Source organism: Chlorocebus sabaeus, chromosome 20 (assembly GCF_047675955.1).
Source record: "Chlorocebus sabaeus isolate Y175 chromosome 20, mChlSab1.0.hap1, whole genome shotgun sequence".
Taxonomy (NCBI): Eukaryota; Metazoa; Chordata; class Mammalia; order Primates; family Cercopithecidae; genus Chlorocebus; species Chlorocebus sabaeus.
The window spans coordinates 69,088,266-69,100,266 of NC_132923.1; the positions used below are offsets into that span (position 1 = coordinate 69,088,266).

The 12,001-nt window shown below is 37.8% G+C and overlaps 1 protein-coding gene across 4 annotated transcripts in view; it reads left to right on the plus strand.

The window, feature by feature from the left end:
• The window catches only part of GNG12 (G protein subunit gamma 12), a 128,737-nt gene that overhangs the window by 14,840 nt on the left and 101,896 nt on the right, over window positions 1-12,001 (plus strand). Inside the window, exon 2 of one of the 4 annotated variants that reach the window (XM_038001464.2) lies at window positions 2,570-2,695. The exons of the other annotated variants lie outside the window; for them this stretch is intronic. The gene's annotated coding sequence lies outside the window, so the exon portion shown is untranslated. The remainder of the gene's footprint in view (window positions 1-2,569; window positions 2,696-12,001) is intronic. 4 annotated transcript variants of the gene reach the window in all.

A 12,001-nucleotide genomic window follows, 5' to 3' on the forward strand; every position in this document is an offset into this window, starting at 1 on the left:
CTGCTGTCTGTCACCTTGTCCTCTTCTCTCCTCCATCTGTGGACATATGTAAATTTTCTGTTGTCTGGCTTCCCAGTAGCATGCTATTCAGCCATCATACTAATTATTACATTGAATTATGTAGCTTTATCTACCACATTTCTGTTTCCCGCATGGAATGTATTGTACCCCTTGAATTCAGTGGCCTTTTTTTCATCTTTATATTGTCAGTGATAGGCAGTGTCCCATGCATAGAAGACTCAATTAATGTCTAGAGAAGTTGTATTGTATCAAAATAACTTTAAGCACTTTGCACTTTTCAAAAAGCTTTCTGAGGAGTCTAGTCAAACATTAATTTCCACTTTACAGATGGGGACACTGAGGCACTTTCTAGAAAGCTTCTGTTACTTGCGCAAGGTCATGGGCTAGCAGAGGGCAAAGGTGGAGTTAAAGCCCCACACCTCTTGTTTTCCTGCTTTTGTGCTGCCTCATTAAATCCAACTCTAGTGAGTTGGGAGTTGTCAGGTGCTGGCCAGGCTCAAGACCTCTTATCACTGGGCCCTACCTGTCCTGAGAGGACGGCTGAGTAGGCAGGAGTCAGTCCTGGAGAGAGCCCTGTCTACACCCTTCCCCACCCCTCTGGTTCACTGCTGCACCACAGGTATTTAGGAGTCACACCCTAAGTGGCAGGGCCCACCTGGAAACCTGGGGTGGGGATGAGGGCAGAGGACTCCAGCTGGCTTGAGCTGGAGGCAGAGGGCCCTGTCGTCCTAAGAGTGAGTAATTTGTAACTAGACTGGAGGATGAGTGCGTCCAGGAGGAACAGGAGCCCAGATGAAGGCAGGGTCTTGGAAAGTAGTGACAGTCCTTGCATGCATTTCCAAAGGGCAGTGAATCTGTTTCTTAAATTTCTTTTCTCCCCTTCATAAACTTCCAATACATTTCCCTTCCACCCTCTTTGAAAGGGTGCCCTGTACACTGCCCAGGAGCATGTTCTGTGCTCCAGTCACTGCAGTTGGCTGTAGTCTTCATTAGGTGGGTGGGGCAAAGGGATAAATTCACACTAAGGACTCTGACCTAAACTTTCTTGAGGAAAGCTCAAAATGTATGATTTCATACATTATCTTTTTCTTTCATTAGAAGAAAAGAAAAAAAAGTCTCAAGAGAATAGGCTCTAGCACCTTCTGCAACCTAACTGAAGACAGAAGGGACCAGGGCAGTGGTTTATAAACTTATGTGCATGTTAGGATCAGCTGAGGAGTGACTGAAAATCACGGAGCCCCAGCCGCACCCAGCCCTGGCCTGGGGCCCAGAGGGTACAGTCTAATAAAGCTTCTAGGTGACTCCAGGGCGTGGTCAAGGTAGGAGTACTGGGTGAGCAGCCTTCTTGCTGCCAGAGTATACTGTAAGTCTCTGCAGTGCAGATGATTGACAGGAGGAGAACTCTGGATTTGGCTGCTGAGGAGTCTTGTGGATCCTGGCTCATTTCCTCATCCAGTTATGGAGTCTGTGAGAAGCCTTTGGGCACAAATCCTCCCTCATGCCAGCCCTCTGAGCCCCCCTTCCTCAACACATACCGAGCCCTACCTTTGGGCTGTCTAAATCTGTCCATTAGGAAAAAAATGAAAACAGAAAACTCTTCCTACTTACAAATTATTGGTGTATGCTGCTAGGTAAAAACAAAAGGAATGTCCCTGAAGGAAGAACGTCACCGTTTCCATTTCGACACAGTAACCCACAGGGTAAGAGCTCAGCACTCTAGGGATGAGGGCCCCAGGTACACAAGGAGCCTCTCCAAGTCCTTGCCCTGGCAAGTCATGTTTCATGGAAAGTTTTCTTGAGAAAGCTAAATCTGAGGATTCTGGGACGTCAGTGTTACTCATGGCCAGCTTCATCATATGGAGCCTGGGAGCAAATTGTTTTTTCAAGAGGCGTATGTAGGCTATTGAATTTTGATTAGAAATGGCTTTAGTGGTCAACATTAATTTTGCTTTATATCCAGCAGCATTTCTTATGTTTATCAGGGATATACGTGAAGGAAAAACTGTGAGGGAAGGCAACCTGTAAAGTTCTCATTCATAGAAACGATTTGTGACCTTGATTTCCTGGATACAAATACTATTCAAATTTTTTTAGAGAGGTTTTGTTTGGATGGAATTTCCAATCCACGTATATTTCTCCATTCCCCCTTAAGAACTAGAAGTCTTTCGTATGGTAACACTTTCCAGAAGCACCTGAAAGGAGTCCTTTGGGAACTTTTGTGGCCACAAACTGGATAAAAATGAAAAATGGAATCTCAGAAGTGCAGCTTGGTTTTGAAAGTAACTTTTTACAACTTGGATTATGGGAAGTAACTTTGTTGTGTGTCTATTGTTGACCTGGCATTACAGCTCCATTAGGGCAATATAATTAGTTCATTTTACAGAAGCAGTACAACTCAGAGAGCTTCAGTAACTTGTGCAAGGCTGCAAAGCCAGAATTGAAACCTGTGCCTGTTTGACTACACTACTCCTAGAACTAAAGAAACACATAACTCAAGTGTTAATTTTCTAATAGCTTTAAGAGACTTGTTTCCTTTTATTGTCCACAGAAGATTGTCCTGATAAGCATATAAAACATGAAAGCATATAAAGCATTGTAAAGCTCGAGGCTTAACGGAATTAGAATCTACAAGAGGACAGAAAGTCCAGGGAAGAGAAAGTGGAACTGTTTCCTGGTAGGTACCATGTTTATAAAAAGCCCAGCAATCACTTATGTAAATTCATTTTTAAACTGGCTCATAACAGCTGCAAAGACTGAAATTGTCAGTTCCCAGCTAGATTGTCTTTTTGTTGTTGTGACCCACCCTTGTTAAACAGGGAACTAATAGGTAGGAACAGTTTTGCTGATGGTTATTATGCCTTTCGTTGACTGTTACACTAAATGCAGGATTTTTAGTTATTTCACCAGAAAACAATGCGGAAGAAGTTCAGAGAGAACGGTGGAAAAATGACAGAATTAAAGGGTTGGCGTTCTCCAAAATTTCTAAACAGGAAGGGCTTAGGGCTGGCAGGGTAGAAGAGTGCTAAGAGACAAATCTGAAAGCCGTTTGCTAAGCAAGCACAATTTTTTGTTGTTGTTGTTTACTTTATGTGTTTCTGTAATGTTTTCTAATGATATTTTAAATTTTTACTTCTAAAGGTGGGAAAAGGTTCATTGTCAATATTAAAAAGGGGGCTCATGTAGTATTAGGGAGCAGGAGCCTGACTGGCAGGGTTTAAATCCCAGCTCTGACACTTGCTACCTTAGTGACCTTGAACAAGTTACCTTATCTTCCTCCTGGGGTTATTGTGAGGCATAAGTTTTAATTACATATATGTGTGTGTATATACTACTATATATATATGTGTAAATGCTTACAACTGTGCCTGACACTGAATAGACTAGATACTCTCAATAAATGCTTGCCATTATTTTAATTACTTGGAACTTAATTAATTTAATTGGAGGAGGTGATAGAGATAATGGGGGAGGAGAAGATGCAAAAGTTGCCACAATTCAGCCTTCTGCAAATTCTTCCAGTATAATTAATTCTGTTCAGCTCAGTGATTTGAGGTTCATGTTTTTTTTTCAGTTCTCATCATATTCCATGTTTATATTCTATAGTACGGTATAGTGGGAAGATCAGTGAACTATTTAATATTTAAAAACTTAACATTTTAACTCTACTTTTAAAAAGTGTTCAGTGTGGCCTCTGCGGAAAATGTACTTTCAGTGGGGTCAAGGAAGACAGAAGCTCTGTGCTGGAGACACAATTGTTCCAGTTTCCTTGGAACAGGGGCCTCCCATGCCTAGGCCCTAACTAATGCCTAAACATCGTAATGAGCAATGTCGTTTTCATTCATAATTGGCGTACCAATTCTTCTGGAGAAATACATTTTTTTTCTGGTCCTAAACTGTAATAGATTTATCATGTAGGTATAAGTTCTTATGAGAGGGCCTTTGGGGATAGGTTCTTCACTATCTTAAGTGGTTCTTCCTGGTAAATATTTAGAGAAATTTTTCTTGTGGCTATTTCTTATGTTGACCCTTGAAATAATTAGAGGATGCTATTCTCATTCAGTAACTGCATTTCTACGGGAAATAATGAAGTCCAAGAGCATGTTCTCTTGATCTAATTTGATAAAGGGCCCAGTTTGGAAAGAAGAGTGGCTAGAGTCGGGAGCTTGCCATCTGGAGCTTTGGGGACAGAATTATGGGATGTTACAACAGAAAGGGGCCATTCTCATTATGGAGTCTAACTTCTTTTTACAGATGAAGAAATGGATGCCCAGAGATTTGCCAAGTTCACATAGCTAATTGGTGGCAGCTCCAGGATTCCTGATTCCAGCTGCCCGTTCCAGCAAATATATCCTTGTCATAAACGGTGTACTTAAGAGTATCTCTGTGCAAAACGTTCTGCAATGAAGGACAGGTTAAGTCTGTCTGGTGTTGTAGCCACCAGCTACTTGTGTCTCTTGAGCATATGAAATATGACTACTGTAACTTGGGAGTTAAATTTTGCTTTATTTAATTTTAATTAAACTTGTTAATATATAGCTACCATTTTGGGTAGCTCAGCTTTTATAGACATTTAGGAGGAGGAAAGGGCTTATCCTCATCTCCTACCTCATTCTCACCAAATGAGAGGCCTTCTTTTCTAATGGCTCCAGTGCAGCTGCTTTGTGCCAAACCAAGAGAGTCACTCTCAGTCTCATCTCCTCGCCTCCTGCCTCTCGAGATGAAAGTTAGCTCCTCTGTAAAATTGACATGAGTGGAGTAGATGGCTCATTGAGGCCTCTTCCACTCTGAAGCATTATGACTTTAGACCTGGCTCTCCAGTGATCATCAGTGACCTTTAGCAGGGCACATAGTCTGCCCATACCTCAGTGTCCTTATCTGTCAGCTGAAATTAACACCCGTTCTGCCCTCTCTCAGATTAGGAGAAGCTCAAAGTAGAAAATCAGTGAGATGAGCTCTGTTTGCAACCTTTATTTTTAAATAATCTATGGTATCTGGAAATATTTTTGGTTTTGATACAGATTTTTTTTTTTCCAATAAGCTGCAGCAGATCCTCATTGCCAGAGTAGAGAAAATAATAACCCACAGCCCATATGAAATATGAGCTGGGAGACATGGTACTGATGAAAGATGACTGATTTGATCAGTGGGTGCTAGCTTTTATAATAACTTGCTTAACTTGGCATTCCCTAAGCCATTACTCCATAGTCAGCTGTTTATCTGGAAACCCAAAGCAGATCCCTTTTCCTGAGAACTGTGACTATCTATCTTGATTTTCCTTCTTTGGCTCCTTTACTCATTGTCAGCTTATGTAAGTTTCATTTGAATACTTGGAACTGCATGTTCTTCCGTAAACAAATACAGCAAAAACCTTCTCATGATTGTTTCCTTGGTTATATTCTCTACATCAGTAGTTTTCAAACTTAATTCCTAGACAGTGATTCTCCACTGGCATATCTACTGCCTGCTGCTGAGCCTCTGCTTTCTTCAGGAGTATGCCACCAAACATTGATTGAGACATAAAATGTGTTTTTGACACCACAGAGTAAGGAGGTCTTTTGACCCGATATGAATGGGGTACAGCTTGCTCTGGGCAGCAGACAGTGTAACATCAAGTAGAGGCGAGATATTACAAAGGATGTTGCAAAGAGAGCTAGATGGCACTTCTGAAAAGTTTTGTTCCAAGCATGTAAGACAGCCAAGTCAGGCCAGGGATGTGGTACTAGAGGGTGACCCAGTGTGGAGTGGCTTAGTTGTGGATGCCCCTAGAAACCCCAGGAAGTATTATTTTTACCGCAGCAGGGTTTGCCTTATAATTATGGTCGAATCGCTAAGTGTTGTGTTAGTCCTTTAATTCTGTTAATGGTGCCACCAAAAATTATAGTATCTGTAACGATCAAAGAGCATTTCCCTGCCCCAGAGGTCCCTTGGGGATGGCTACAGGGAACCAAGTGGGACCTCAAGGGCACACATCGAGCTCCCCCTACCCAGTTCAATCAGAACTGGTTCAAGTTTATGTGTTCCACAGATCAGCTTTCTGAATAAGATTCCTTTTGAAGAAAGGATTCCTCTGCTTATAAAGAAAAGAAGTTGAAAACTATGATTTTAGAGCAGCAGTTCTCAATTTTTAATGAGCATCAGAATCACTTGGAGGGCTGTTAAAACACAGATTGCTGGGCCCACCACTAGAGGATTCAATGTGCCTGAGTTGCAGCTTGAAAATTTGCATTTTTAACCAGTTTCCAGGTGATGCTGATGCTGCCGGTCCAGGGGGTTGAACCACTGATTCTAGCAAACAGAAATGTTAACACTAACTGCCTGTTGCATTACATGTGATAAATTCCATATCATTTGGTTCTAACAACCTTTTAAAGTATTTCTGTCCCCATGTACAAAGAATAAAACTGAGACATAGTTTCAGTAACTCACCAGTCATCACACTGTGGTCATCACAGAACTGGAGTTTGAACCAGGTCTGGGTAAGGCCAGACCCCTTCCATATCCAAAATGTCACTCGCCTTCCTTGTAGACCTATGGTTCTCAACCTGTGGTCCAAGGTGGGGAGGAGGAGGGAAGATTTATTGTATTGGTTTGCAAATCCAGATGTAAATCAGACATTGCTGGCAGACTAAATGTCTCACAAATCAGTCTTTTTTTTAGTCTTAATAAACTTTAAATTTTATAGCAGTTTTAGGTTCACAGCAGAATTGAGCAGAAAGTACAGAGAGTTCCCATATACCCACTGTCCCTATGCATAGCCTCCTCCACCATCCACATCCCACACCAGAGTAGTACATTTATTGCAATCAGTGAACCTAAGTTGACACATCATTATCAGCCAAAGTTCATAGTTTACATTAGGATTCACTTTTGGTATTCTACATTCTATCGGTTTTGACTAATATATGATGGCATATATTCACTAGTGTAGTATTATACAAAATAGTTTCACTGTCCTAAAAGTCCTGTGTGCTCTGCCTGTTCATTCCTCTCTCCCTCCTACCCTTTGGCAACCACTGATATTTTCACTGTCTCCATAGTGGAATGTCAAATAGTCGGAATCTTATAGTACATAACCTTTTCATATTGACTTCTTTCACTTAGTAATATGCATTTAAGCTTCCTCTGTGTCTTTTAATGGCTTGATAGCTCATTTCTTTTTAGCACTGAATAATATTCTATTGTATGGATGTATCAAAGTTTGTTTACCCACTGACTTACTAAAGGACATTTTGGTTTCTTTCAAGTTTTGGCAATTATGTACAAAGCTGTAAACATCCATGTGCACATTTTTGTGCGGGCATACATAAGTCTTCAGTTTATTTAGGTAAATACAAAGTTGTACAATTACTGGATTATGTGGTTAAGAGTATGTCTAATTTTTTTTAACTGCCAAACTGTCTTCCAAAGTGGATGTACCACTTTGCATTCCCACAGTGAGAGCTCCTGTTGCTCCACATGTTCACCAGCATTTGGTGTCATCAGTGTTTTGGATTTTGACTATTCTGGTAGGTGTGTGGTGGTATCTCGTTGTTTTAGTTTGTAATTCCCCAGTGATGTAATATTGAACCTATTTTCAGATGCTTATTTGCCATCTTTATGTTTTCTTTGGTGAGGTATATGTTCAGGTCACTTTTGATCATTTTTCAATCAAATTATTTTCTTGTTCTTGAGTTTTAAGAGTTCTTTATATATATTTTGAACAATAGTCCTTTATCAAAAGTGTCTTCTGCAAATATTTTCTCCCAGCCTGTGGCTTCTCATTCTCTTGACATTGTCTTTGGCAGAGAAGGTGGTTTTCATTTTAATGAAGTCTAGCTTATTCTATCTTTTGTGGTTCATGCCTTTGGTGTTGTATGTAAAAGCCCATTGCCATACCCGTGGTCATCTACATTTTCTCCTATGTTTTCTTCTAGGAATTTTCTAGTTTTGTATTTTACATTTAGCTCTGTGATCAATTTTGACTTAATTCTTATGAATGTTATAAGGTCTGTGTCTAGATTCTTTTTTGGGGGGGGAGCGGGAGGGGGGCATGTGGATGTCCAGTTCTGGCACTATTTGTTGAAAATACTATTTTTGTTCCATTATATTACCTTTGCTCCTTTGTTGAAGATCAGCTGCCTATATGGGTCTGTTTCTAGGCTCTATTGTGTTCCATTGACCTCTTATCCTATTTCTTGGCTAATACCACACTGCCTTAATTTCTCTAGCTTTATATTAAGTCTTGAAATCAAGTGGCGTCAGTCCTCCAACTTTGTTCTTCAATATTGTGTTGGCTATTCTAGGCCTTTTGCTTCTCCATACTTTATATTCAGTTTGTTTATATCCATAAAATAATTTTCTGGGATTTTGATTGTGATTGCACTGAATCTATTGGTCAAGTTGGGGAGAGCTGACATCTTGACAATATTGTGTTTTTCTGTCTATGAACATGGACTATCTCTTCATTTAGTTCTTCTCTGATATATTTCATCAGCATTTTGTAGTTTTTCTTATACAGATCTTGCACATATTGTTAGATTTATACCTAAGCATTTCATTTTGGGGGTGCTAATGTAAATGGTAATGTGTTTCTAATTTGAAATTCCACTTGTTCGTGACTGGTATATAGGAAAGCAGTTGACTTTTGCATGTTAACCTTGTATTCTACAACCTTACTATTATTTCTTATTAGTTCCAGGAATTTTTTTGTCAGTTTTTTCAGAGTTTTTACATAGATGTTCATGGCATCTTTGAAAAAGGCAGTTTTATTTCCTCTTCTCCTATCTGTATCTCTTTTATTTCTTTTATTTACTATTGCATTACCTGGGACTTGCAGTAAAAAGTTGAAAAGCAGTGATGAGAGGGACATCTTGGTCTTTTTCCTAATCATAGAGCAGGAAAACTCCAAGTTACTCACTATTAATTATGGGCTATTTTGTAGATGTTCTTTATCAAATTGAGGAAGTTCCCCTCTATTTTTAGTTTACATAGTTTTTTTTAAAAAAAATCATGAATAGATGGTGGATTTTGTCAAATGCTTTTTCTGCATCTATTGATATGATCATGTGACTTTTCTTTTTTAGCCTGTTGATGGGATGGATTCCATTAATTGATTTTCAGATGTTGAACCAGCCTTACTTACCCTGAGGTAAATCTCCTTTGGTAGCAGTGTGTAATTCTTTTTTACATTGTTGGATTCAATTTGTTAGTATTTTATTGAGGATTTTTGCATCTTTATTCATGAGAGATACTCTTAAGTTTTCTTGTAATACCTTTATCTGGTTTTGGTCTTAGGGTAATGTTAGCCTTATAGAATGAGTTAGGATTTATTCTCTCTGCTTCTGTCTTCTGCAAGAGATTCTAGAGAATTGTTATAATTTCATCCTTAAGTGTTTAGAAGAATTCACAAGTGAATCCATCTGAGCTTGGCGCTTTCGGTTTTGAACAGTTATTAATTATTGATTCAATTTCACTAATATAAATAGGCCTGTTGAGATTATCTGTTTGTTTTGTGAATGTTGGCAGATTGTATCTTTCAAGGAGTGTGTCTGTTTCATCTGGGTTATCAAATTTGTGGACATAGAGTTGTGCATATATTTCTTTATTAGCCTTTTAATGCATATGGGATCCGTAGTAGTGTCCCCTCCTTTATATCTAATATTGGTAATTTGTCTTCTTTCTTTTTTTCTCAGCCTCACTAGATGCTTATCAATTTTATTGACCTTGTCAAAGAAACAGCTTTTGGTTTCATTGATTTTTCTTAATTGGTTTTTTCTGTTTAATTTCATTGATTTTTTTTTGCTTTAATTATTTCTTTGTGTAATTTGAATTTTTTGTTTTTTGTTTTTATTTTTCATTGTATATTAATCATTGCCTATGCTTAATTTGAATTTTTTTCTAGTTTCTTAAGGTGGAAGCTTAAATTACTGATTTTAGATCTTTCTTTTTTTCTGATATATACATTTAATGCTATAAATTTCCCTCTCTTAAGCACTGCTTTGGCTTCAGACCATAAATTTTGGTTAGGTATATTTTCATTTTTATTAGTTCAAAATATTTTTAAATTTGAGATTTCTTCCTTGACTCATGTATTTTATAGAAGTGTGTTGTTTAATCACTAGGTATTTTGAGATTTTCCAATTATCTTTCTGTTACTGAATTCTAGTTTAATTTCATTGTTGTCTAAAAGCACATTATATGGTTTATATTCTTTTAAATTTGTTAAGGTTTTTTTATGGCCCAGTATTTGGTCTCTCTTAGTGACTGTTCCATGTGAACTTGAAAAGAATGTGTATTCTGTTGTTGTTGGATAAAGTAGTCTATAGAAGTCAATTATATCCAATTGATTGGTAGTGCCATTAAGTTCAACTGTTGGCTTTAATGTTTGTCTGCCTTATAGATCTGTCCATTTCTGATAGAAGGGCATTGAAATCTCCAATTATAATGGTGAATTGATCTATTTGTCTTTGAAATTCTATTAGTTTTTTACCTAGCTTATTTTGACACTGTTCTCAAGTGCATACATGACAAATATTGTTATGTTGTTAGTGAATTGACCCCTTTATCATTATGTGATGCCTGTCTTTATTCCTGGTAACTTTCCTTGTCAACTCTGCCTGAAATTAATATAGCTACTACTATTTTCTCTATTAGTTTTAGCATGATATGTCTTTATCCCTTTACAGTCATCCCTTGGTATATACAGGGGATTGGTTCCAGGACCACCCCTCTGCCCTACATATAACCCAAATCTGTACATACTCAAGTCCCACGGTTGGCCCTGTGGAACCCGCACATATGGAAAGTTGGCCCTCCATATATGTGGGTTTCACATCCTATAAATATTAAATATTGTATTTTCCACCCTTGTTTGAAAATAATACAAGTAGAAGTGGACCTTCTCAGTTCAAACCTGGGTTGTTCCAGGATCAGTTGTATGTATGGACATAAGCGTATATCATTGGATATATTGTTGCTATTTTTTAACAAAGTAGATCTGTTAAATCAATTAAAATTAAGAAAAATTAAAGTTAGTATTTTACCTTCACTTATGCATTCTCTGATGCTTTCTTTCTTTATGTAGATCTGAGTTTCTGACCTATATCATTTTCCTTCTCTCTGAAGAATTTCTTTTAATATTTCTTACAAGGCAGGTCTACTGGCACCAAATTCCCTCAGTTGTTTTTTAATCTGAGAATGTTTTTATTCCTCTTTTATTTTTGAAGTGTAATTTTTCAGGGTACATAATTCTAGGTTACTGGTTTTTTTCTCTCAGTACTTTATATGATTCATTCCACTCTCTTGCTTACATCAATTCTGAGAAGTCAGTGTAATTATCCTTGGTCCTGGATGGGTAAGATTTGTTTTTTCTTCTTTCAAAAGTTTTTATCTTTAATTTTTTGAAGTTGAAATATGTTATGCCTAGGTTTTTCTTTTTTCTTTTTTTTAAGTATTTATTCTGATTGGTGTTTCTGAGCTTCCTAAATTTTGTGGTTTGGTGTCTGACATTAATTTGGGGGAATTTTCAGTCATTATTGCCTCAGATAGGGCTTCTGTTTCTTTCTCTTTATTTTTCTGGCATTCTCATTGTATGTATGTTACACCTTTGTAGACATGCTGTAATTCTTAGATATTCTGTTTTGTTTCTTTTCATCTTTTTTCTCTTTGCTTTTCAGATTTTGAGTTTCTATTGTCGTATCTTCAAGCTTAGAGATTCTTTCCTTAGCCCTGTTCAGTCTACTAATGAACTTATCAAAGGCATTCTTTATTTCTTTTAAAATTCTTAGAATTTCCGTATTTCTACTTACATTATTCATCTGTTCTTGCATGTTGCCTACTTTTTCCATTAAAGCCCTTAGCCTATTAATCTTAAATTTTAAAAATTCCTGGTCTGATAATTCAGCATTCCTGCAATTTCTGATTCTGGTTCTGATGCTTGTTCAGTTCCTTCCGTGTTTTTTGTCTTTTAGTATGCCTTGTAATTTGAATGAAAGGAAGACAT